Genomic DNA, 10,238 nt, shown 5'->3' with positions numbered 1-10,238 from the left:
CCCCCCCCTTTAAATACACACACACACACACACACTCACACACACATGCATCCGTCCTGCTTTAGAGGACCTCTGAGACCTCTGCCAACACACACACACAAGGGCGTCAACATGCACGCTGCCCCCCCCCACACTTCGCCCTCGGGCAGTTTTAACCCTTCTAAAGTCGATGTGATGCTTTTGTCTCGAGCCGTTATTACATCTGACACTGCTGCTCCGGGCTCTGGGAATTCAGGCTGCCCCATGAAAAGAAAGAAAAGAACAATAATGTATTTCCAGGAACAGCCAAAAGACCAAATAGTTACTTACAGAAACAAAGAAAAGATCATTTGTCTCTGAAACAAATAGAATAATCAAAGGTTCCTGCTCTGTAAAGTACACATGTTCATGAGACTACAGTGAAAGTAATACATCAGACTTTTTCCAGATTTTCTCTCAACGTCGGAGCGCCCCAGTCAAAAAGAAACTGTCCGGGACCGGCAATTTACTGCCCGATTGGTTTACAGGTTTCTTGCAGTGTAAGCACGAGCTCCAACTTGAGGTCGTATTGAGTTTTTGGCGGTTTTCTTGGATCTGCACGGCAACAGTGTTTTACTTTAAACCAAAAAAAAAACAAAACTTGGGGTGTATTTTAAAAAGCAGGAGTCCATAATTGTCCAGATTAAAAAGCAAGAAATAAAATGTTGGGAAGGTGTCGATAAAAATAAGTTTTAAAGTCTGTTCTTGCTTATTCAGCATTTCAATCCAGGCTTAGAACATATAATTGATTTGATGGGTAGAGTTATTTTTGCATTTACAGATGAGCCATATCAGTTCTATACTGTAAGTGGAATTCAAGACTTCAGTCAACAGTCATCATTAGTGTCACTGAAAGATCAATACTATACATATGAGCTGTGTGTGTGTGTGTGTCATTAACAGAGATGCACTTATACAGCTTTTTCTCTGATCCCTTTTTGTTTTTTTATAAATTCTGTAAACCTCACGGCCCTTTTTTTTTTATCCTCTCTGATAGGTTGCCAGACAACGATCTGGCTCTTTGATTGGTGCAGCCACATTTAAAAGCCTGATGGGGATTGGCTGCTGCTGCTGCTTGACGTTTGCTTCCTGTTTCCAGCCTTAAGGGACCATTGACCGTGTTGGATCAACCTGAACACCCACACACACACACACACACACACACACACTCCTGGACATCCACCGTTTTGGCATGATTACAGCTTCCTGATTGCCGTCTTGTAAATTAAACCTGCTCCTGCACACACACACACACACACACACACACCAAGCCGGGCGCTCGCCTTCCGTGCGGCGTGGACGCCCACCCGACCGACCTGTCAGCGATGACATCACACAGCCACCAAGGTGAGATCTACGTCGGCACATTCATCTTTGTGTTTCTTTAGTCTGTCAGACCTCGGCTCGCTAAGACGCAATAAAACATTTTAATCTGGCTTTATGACTGTTAATTGGCTTGATTCAATATGAATGAGCTCCAGAGGGACGAGAGAACAAGTCCATCACCGGGCTCATTAGGAGAGTCTACGCTCCTCTTTGACACCCAATCAAAGCTCAGTTTAGGAGCTCGTGTTGCAGCGAGCTGATGAATTATTCGGCGAGCAGCTGGCAGATGAAGAGGTCCGCTCCCTGCCCCGGCCGCTGTGGTACCTGACGGTGTTGACCGTGTTTACTTTGTACACCTGGGAGTGTGTGCGCGGTATAAATACCACAGCCGAGGTATAACCAGCGAACGAGCTGCAGCCTCGGCCCTCCAACATCTGAGCACACTACGGAGTACGCCGAGCACATGTGTGCACATGTGTTCGTTCTCTAAGATGCAGAGAAGGCGCCTCACTCTCCCTGTGAGGGCCAATCTCATTACATTGTTAAATCAACCTCGGATTAGCGCGGCTCAACCGTCGTCATTAGACGAGCCATCCTCGTCCCTTAACACCTTCACTCGTCTCCTCTTCACACAGGGCTGACAAAATGAACGCCCTGCTTATCCTAAAACCCCACCGCCTGCCCGTCACGCCTGTTCGCTCACCTCTCACCAAAAAAAACCAAAAATAGCGGCGACTCTTCTGTGTATCCGGGAGAGACGACTCATACCAGCAGCTGCCGTTTCTCACTGTCTTGTTTGCCTCTGAAAAAGCCTTCAGAGGAGACCGCCTCGGTCCTCAGGGTGCTGCCACGCGTGGGCGTCAATTTGAGGTGTTGCTTGTCCTGAATGACAGCTTAGAGACACACTTGTTGGATGCCGGTGCACAAACACAGAGAGAGAACGAGAGAGAGAGACAGTCAAAGATATGAAATGTGAATAAATGTGCAACACTGTGGCGCTTGTCAGGCTGCCTGAAGGGATATTTTCAGAAGTGAGAATGAGCAGGGTCAGTTGTCTGTTCTGTTCAAAGAGATGCATCCATTTGATTTGTCTGGTATAATTGTTCTTTTGAGGAAAAAAGATGTAAGGAAATTGATCCCGCCGCTTCAGGTCGCATCGGGGTTGTCTGCCGACGACATCTTTTTTTTAATGAATGTCATTAAACAACGTTGGCTTTGTTCTCGTGGTGAACAACGAGACTTTTTAGATCCGCGGCTCTGTTTCACTTCCGTTTGCGATCCGACATTTGTTTTACACTTGTGCTTAGCAATGAGCTAACGCGTTGAGCATGCGGCGTCTGTAAATGTCACGCTCATGGATGAATCGCTACTGATAAGCAGCTAAGCCGAATATGGAGAATATAGAATATAAAAAGATGGTCGTTACTCATCCCTCACGTCGGTGTGTCAGCACCATTATAGGCGGGGTGATGAGTGGAGGCCTCCTCAGGTGGGGAATGCCACTCGCTGGCAACGATTTGGTTTTAGTTTTAGTCAGAAGTGCGCCGTCTTTCCAGGAAAGTTTACCACTGGAGCAAGAACTGGGTGTGCACATGAGTCATCTACACACACACACACACACACACACACATTCCTGCAAGTAATTATTAATGAATGAGAGGCTTGAACTTTAAATTGTTTTCTGCAAATATGTAAAATGAGCTCATTCCACCAAGATCCACTATCAAAAGCCGTCATGCATCAGGATACAAAGTGTTCAGATTAGATTTCTGCTGCTTTGTTGTGCACGGTGTATGTGTGTGTGTGTGTGGGCGTGAGCGCCTTTTACGGCTCTGAAACGGTGAACTTGACACGGTGCTCCCTTCCTCGAAGGCTCGGCGATATCTAAGTTACAAGCGCAGCCGTTTCTAAGTTTATACAGCCTGGGAACACAACAGGAATGGTGTAGCAGAGTATGTCCTGGAGACGCTATAGTGGAGATTAGATGTGTGATCATTGGTTCAAGAGAACTGTGGTGGAGTCATAGATACAAACGCTGATTGTTGTGACTGTGAGACTACAGACGGAAAGCTTCATTTTCACTAATATGTTCATGTTTCTCCCTTTGTGAGAGTAATTTGGCGGCCCATCTTCGGGTCTCACCCCGTGCATTTGATAAACACCGCAGCACAGTACGGATCTCTGGACGCCTATAAATCCATGTTATGGATTTTCTTTTTATTACACCTGCCAGATACTATTAACGCGGCAGCAGCGGCACGGAGATTTAAGGAACTGACTCGAAGACTGGAAGATCACTGGCTTGTACTGGCTGGTAGACGGAGGGGAAAAAAAAAAAAAAGTGAATGAGAAACACTTTCCCTTTCCCCCAGGAAGAGAAAAGTGAGGAAGGTGTCCTTGAGCAAGACACATAATTCCTAACTGGTCCAGAAGAGTTCGGCTGTGGTTCCTCTGAGCTATAAAACTGTGAAAAAGTAGGTTTAAAATACAGTGAAAAGTACTTTGTCAAGGCCAAAGTGTGTGATGGTTCATGCATTAAAATGTGCATTTCTCTCATCGCGTGCCCTTTTTCATCCTCTTATCCAAACGCACGCAATCGCTCATCGCGCTGCTCAAATCCTGGGGTGAAGGGGTTAAAAGTTTTCGCTGCAATAAAGAGGGCCCGGCTTATCCCTGTGTCTATTTTTAGAAACACACACACACGCATGATATGCGCATGTGCACGCATGGCGAACAAACAATCATTATATTGGGTCTCCCGGGTTGATTCTCCTCTTCACGACTGAGCGGTTCGTTGCGTGGGGACGACACAAAGCGGCGGTCAATGCGATGCGAGGCACGAGGGTTATTCCGAGCCTCGTTGTCACGTTTTGTCTGCCGTCCGCTCGTGCTGACACGTTTTGTTTCTCTCCTGCAGAAGCAGATTTTACAAAAAAAATTGTGGCAGATTGCAGAAAATGCACCTCGGCGGCGCGTTCCCACCCTTGGTGAACCCGGTGAACAGAGGCTGCTGCCAGCCAGACAGTTTCTCCAGTCCTCTCCCATGTGCCACCAACTTGGCGGAACATGACAAACAGTCCATCCCAGAACAAAACCGGGGGGGGGGGGGGGGTTCTCTTGTGCAACGGCCGACCCCCTACATGCACAAGCTCTGCTTTGTCCTTGTGCAAATGGGGGCGCAGCACCCGTCTCATCCCGCCACACCCATCCCCCTCCAACAGCAAACCATCGTGGCCTTTAGACGGGGTTTATGAGCGGGGAACATTAGAAAAGCTCTGTTTTTAATTGGTACTGGGACAGAGACAGCGGATAGGGAACATGAGCTAATGAAAGGAACGGGACGCGTCTTTGGTCCCAGCCGAGAAACGGGACACACTGTGTTCTGCCAACGAGCTGTCGGCGGCAATTACGGTTTACACTGCCCCCTCGGAGCCCTGTCCTTGCCTTTCGACATGGCGCGCCACAGTGCCAAACACCAAAATACCAAATATGAAATGTTTCACCTGTTACTCTGTGTGGATATTAGCTGCGGAGCATCTCACACACCATTCCCATGCATTACCGCCGTTTTCCTCGACTCTCCCAGCGTGAACTGAGGGTCGGAGGCTCACACAGGGGTCACCCATGCTCTGTTATCGGGCGCCGTGACGTCAGCCGGTTGCCCTCGGGGAAGCAAATTTGCGACCCAGAGGGGGAAAAAAAGTCTCTTCAAGGAGAGAGCGTGTTTGATTAATCGTATTGTTCCTGTCGGGTTCACCTTGCTCGCCGGAGTCACCCTGGACGAAGGAGCCAGAAACGGAAGTGTGCTGAATGTAATGAGGCCGGAGCATCCTTCCTCCCTTCCTCCCCGCCACGGTGGCACAGACAGACATCTCATTTCTCCCACACAACAAAGGCCTCTGTCAACATGGAGCATGCAGGCCGGAGTGGACCCCCCCCCTCCCCAACCATGTCTCTCTCTGCTGTCACAAAACTACATTCAGCAATGCAGCAGACGGAGAGCTCCAGCGTTTAGCCCAGCGCTCCTGCATCGCTCCCCCCGATCATAACACGCGTGTTTTCAGCGAGCGGTAGCTGCATTAGCTCGAGCCGACTGACTCCCTGCCCGAGGCTCGCCGAGGCTATTTATAGCTCCCTGTCTCCCGATGCTTGCCCGGTGGGACCAAGAGGAGATGAGGATGGAGAGAAAGAGAGCAAGGAGGGAGGGAGGGAAGAGGGGGGGGGGGGCTGCTGGGTAACTAGGCTACATTCAGGATTGATGGACCCCGTTGCCAAGGCATAGGGCACTTCTCTGCAAGTGTGTGGTGGTTGTGTTTGTTTCCCCCCCCCCCCCCCGACTCACTGATGTGTGTGTGTTTGTACACACCTGTGCTGCCTCCACGTGCGTCTCAGGTTTCAACTGTGCGGTCCGGACTGAAAGCTTATACGCCGTTTGTCTAACCGCAGACAAAAGACGCCCCCCCCAATCCCCCACACTTAAGTTGGAGATGCAAAGCATGCAACCAGTAACTTTGCGCAAAATAAAAACCCAGCGTAGAATTACTCCCAAGCCACAGGTGTCATCACACATTTACATTGCAAAACCCGGCAGCGTGTGTTTCATTTGAATGTAGAGATATCAACTGTCATTGGTGTGTTTGTTTTGGGGGAGGTAGAGACGTGACCACGAAGCCGCAGATTTGACCTGTCTCGTTTACATTTTTTTATTTATTACGTCAGGCAGCAATATCTGGCAGCGATGAGAGGATTAAGGGGAATAAAAGTGCGTTGACATTCGTGTGAACAGGATCAACCGTGATGAGTCCACACCCAAGTCCTCAGAGGGATTGGTGCATCATGGGTGCAGTCATTCATGCAAGGTGGTGCGAGACGGAACACGCACACAATCAGCGCACGACACATCCTCCAGCTTCATGGCTAATTAAGTGTGTGCGTGTGCGTGCCAGTCTGGTCCAGAGAGAATTCCAGAAATAGATCATGCACAGTGAGACGCTCGCCTGTTTCCCTCTCTTTTATTCCTCCAAAGGGATTTTACATGGGTTTTCATCTCCATCCAAAGGAATAATTGCATGTTTGAGCGCCTCAGATGTCTTCCAGCCTTGTGCTCATAATATATATATATGTGTGTGTGTGTGTGTGTGTGTGTGTGTGTGTATATGGATCAGGTGCTCATGATTACAAAAAATACATGCACATATAGAGAGTGTGTGTGTCAGTAGTCACAGATTGGTGTGCAGCCGCGATGCATGTCAATTCCATCCTCTCCCCTCTCCTCCCCTTTTTTGCGCCTTTTTCGTTGTTTTTCCTCCTCCTCATTCTCAGCACCTCCCTCTCCTCTCTCTCCCCTCCTTACCTCTGTCTTCCCCCTCTCCCCCGATGTGTCCTCCTCCTCCTCCTCCTCCTCCTCCTCCCCTCTCTGTCTCTCTGCTTTTTATAGCCATGTCTTCCCTGGGCTCGGCAGCTACAAAAGCCTTTTCATGTTGCCACTATAATTACAGCCTACACACACACACGCACACACACGGACACGCATGCATAAGCACACAGACACAGGAGACCGGCAACAGCAGTGTGTCTTTTGTGTCTGCATGTGTGTGTGTGTGTGTGCGTTGGGGTGTGCGTTCTCCGCATGTGCTGTTATACACAAAAGGGTGAGCTATTTTTACCTCTCTCCCCTCCCCTCCCTCCCTCCTATCGCCCCCCCCCCCCCTTCATCCCTCTCCGCTGCTTCTGCCAGCCACATTTGCTATGCTGAGCACAGGCAGTATCAGTCAAGCCCCACCATCCCTCCTCTCTCGCGCACCGAACTCACACACCAGCACGCGGGGGGCTGATGACGGCTGCTCCCACGGCATCCCCCTCAGATTTTTCGGGCTTATTTTAGAGCACCTCGCCCATTCACAGCGCGCTCTCTTCAGCCGGTCATGCGTCGGGCAGTCACTCAGGTGGCGGTAGCCGCGGCGTGGCGTGCGCTCGCAGCTCTGCAGATGACCTGAAGCCCGCGCGCTCGGACCGCGGCTTCAACCGCCTGAATTAGCACGTTTTTGTCGCGGGAGAAGCTCGCCTCGATGTTGCGGACCATATTTGAAGCGGAGTGTGCTCTCTCTCCCACAGAGGGGATCCTGGGGAAGGAGCAGCCGCTGGAGGTTCTGAAGACGTCGGCGCTCAACCACATCCCAACAGGTTGGCCACTGTGTGTGTGTGTGTGCGTCTGTGTGTGTGTGTGTGTGTGCATGAGCTTCTGTAAACCAAAGACAGTGTGTGTGTGTGTGTGTGTGTGTGTGTGTGCACTACGTGATTTCAATATTAACCACATCCTGTGCAACTTTGCATGCATAGGTGCTTGTTCCTAGAATGTGTCTGATTTCCATTCAGTTTTTTTAAATAATTGAAGTGTCCTCACTCTAAACACCACCTGTTCTCTGTGACATTCACAAACATGTTTTTTCCTAATTGCCAGTGGATTACAATAAGTCCCAAGAAGAGTCCACGCTGACTCCTGTACGCTTGATTTATGCAGTGCCATTTTGTTGAATGGAAGTGCAGCCGCCTGAATGTTGGCGCTCCGCTTGTGAGCTGAAACGCCTCGAGAGGAATGGCCGGCAAAAATATACAGCAAAACACAAACAAGTAAATTGTGAATATCTTGGTGATGTGTTTGCTGCAAGTCCCCGAAGGCACGGAGATAGTCCCAAAACAAATCACAGCTTGGACTGAAAAAACAATATATATAATAGGTGAAAATAAGCTTCTCTCTCCAAATCCCCATCTGCTGCAAGTATTCTGTCTCCTTTGCGGGAAGTCAAAAACATCACAAAGTGTTGCACTGTATTTACAAGAGCTTCCTCCACCTCCAGTCCATGCGAACAGTGTGGAACAGGAGGCAGCAGAGACGGAGCTGTGTGTAGAGTACACAAATGAAAGGGGCACAGATGGAGATGAGGTAATCTGAAGGAGAAACGAGAGATGAGGTAATATATGCATAATGCATTATCTGATTCCATAATGAGGACGTGCTTTTCATTCATCACCACAGAGAACATGGTTTTCATAAAAAAAATAATGGATTTAGTAGGTTGGTGCTCTTTAGCTCCGTGTTTCTACGATGCCACAGAGCAGCAGGAAGCAGGAAGCTGCTGTTCAACACTCAGCCTGGTCTGTTGCTTTGGAGGAACAAACAGAAAACAACTTCTTCCTCACTTTGACCCAAAGTATCCTTTCTTTCTTTCTGAGGCACGCTCTCTCTCATGTTGTTGTTGGGGTTGTGTTCTGCGCGCCTCCGGCGAGGCTGATAAAATATTGAAATTCACTGGAGTGACTTCATCAGATATTCTCCAAATCTGTTGTCTTGGATACAGAGCTGATGGGGGGGGGTGGGGGCGTGACCCCCGACTGTTTGGATGTGCACCTGTCTAAGAGCGCTCACGCTGCTTCCTCGTAAGGGAATGCAATAAAAGTCTTGCACGCTTTGACGTGAATGCAAAAGACGCGTTTCTTTTGGGATGCAAAGCGTCGGTCGCTGCACCTGCCGGGAGCTTCACGGCCTCAAAGGCAAACACCCGAGTTTGGCTTTGCGCGCGAAGCGGCGGAAGTCGTTTGGAAATAACTGTGCCCGCGATGCGCCGGACCATTACCTTGACCTGAGGACTGTTGAACTGGTGCTGAAAACAGCGACAGGAAATGAACAGAGGGGTGGTACATAGTCTGAATTCTTCACCAGTCTGCATGGATTGAAGACTGGACTACGGGACTCGAGCATATACAGTGTAAATACTCACCTGGACCTGTTCCTGCACGCCCTACACCTCACCCTTCACACGTGCCTCGCATCCACCCGTCTCCTCCCCGTTAGGCGCTGCAGACCGCCCGTGCGACGTCACCGAAAGGGCCGCGACAAGTCGGAGCTCGCTTTCTCGGCAGAGCGAGACTCGCCCTCCCTGCCCCGCTCCCCCCGCCCTGTCAGCGTTCTGTCTCGCTTTTTTTTAAGAGGTCACGGTGATCACAATCGGCCTTTTGCTGCGAGCTCACAGCCAGGGTTATCAATCTCCGAGAGTTTGCATGGAGGCGAAACTCTGAGAGAGAGAGAGAGAGAGAGAGAGAGAGAGAGAGAGAGAGAGAGAGAAAGTAACGTAGGCGGATGTTCACGCAACCCACCCTCGGAGACCAATCAGTGAGCCGACCGCAGCTATTTTCCACCATCAACAGATGTGCTACTTGTTGCCTCTCATCCCACCCTGCTGCTAAATTCACTGTGAAACCCTGTGCAGAACATCTCCTCTTCCTTGTCATCTTCTTTGCGTGCTTTAAAAAACGGCTCGGCTCAGTGTGACGTCTATTAAGCCTAACGAGCGTGGAGCTCAGGCAGTCGGACCGTGGGATGTACGCTCGGCGAACCGAGCCTCCGAATCAAAAGAGACGCCAGGCCCTTCTGCATTGTCTGGTATAAATAGATCTGCAATTGGAGCCAGAAGAGTTGTGGAGTGCGCCGGAGGGGCTGTAAACAGATTGTGATCTGTTGCGGGGAGATGGAGGGGAGAAAGGTGGGAGGGAGCGGGGCCGGAGGACAGGTCACGAAGGATGGGGGGGGGAGTGAGGAGAGGAGCCTGCTGTGAGGGAACGAGGTCAAGGAGTAAAGGTTTGGCTGAGGGAAGAAAAAGCTGTCAGAGAGTGGAATAAAAAAACAGAGCGGTGGAGGGATTGGAGATATCCCCCCCCCCCCCCTCATGCCTCAAATGTGCTCCATATCAAACTGAAGGAAACTTTTGAGCGCTCAAAGGAAAGGAGCGAACAGAAAGTACCTGCTCTTGTCAAACTGGTGTTGCCTCATGCGTGTTACCGGGCAGTTTAGTGTGTGTGTGTGTGTGTGTGTGTGTGTGTGTGTGTGTGTGTGTGTG

The 10,238-nt window shown here is 49.9% G+C and overlaps 1 long non-coding RNA gene across 1 annotated transcript in view; it reads left to right on the top strand.

Moving 5' to 3' along the window:
* Positions 1–10,232, top strand: part of LOC116386013 (uncharacterized) — an 11,642-nt gene extending 1,410 nt beyond the window's left edge. The window contains exons 2-3 of the long non-coding RNA XR_004212930.1: positions 1,016–1,365; positions 7,459–10,232. This is a non-coding gene — a long non-coding RNA (uncharacterized LOC116386013). The remainder of the gene's footprint in view (positions 1–1,015; positions 1,366–7,458) is intronic.
* Positions 10,233–10,238: the final 6 nt, after the last annotated feature.

Source organism: Anarrhichthys ocellatus, unplaced genomic scaffold (genome assembly GCF_004355925.1).
Source record: "Anarrhichthys ocellatus isolate YVR2014 unplaced genomic scaffold, GSC_Weel_1.0 scaffold12, whole genome shotgun sequence".
Lineage (NCBI taxonomy): Eukaryota > Metazoa > Chordata > Actinopteri > Perciformes > Anarhichadidae > Anarrhichthys > Anarrhichthys ocellatus.
The sequence above is the reverse complement of the archived record's forward strand: the minus strand, read 5'-3'. Positions and strand labels throughout refer to the sequence as shown.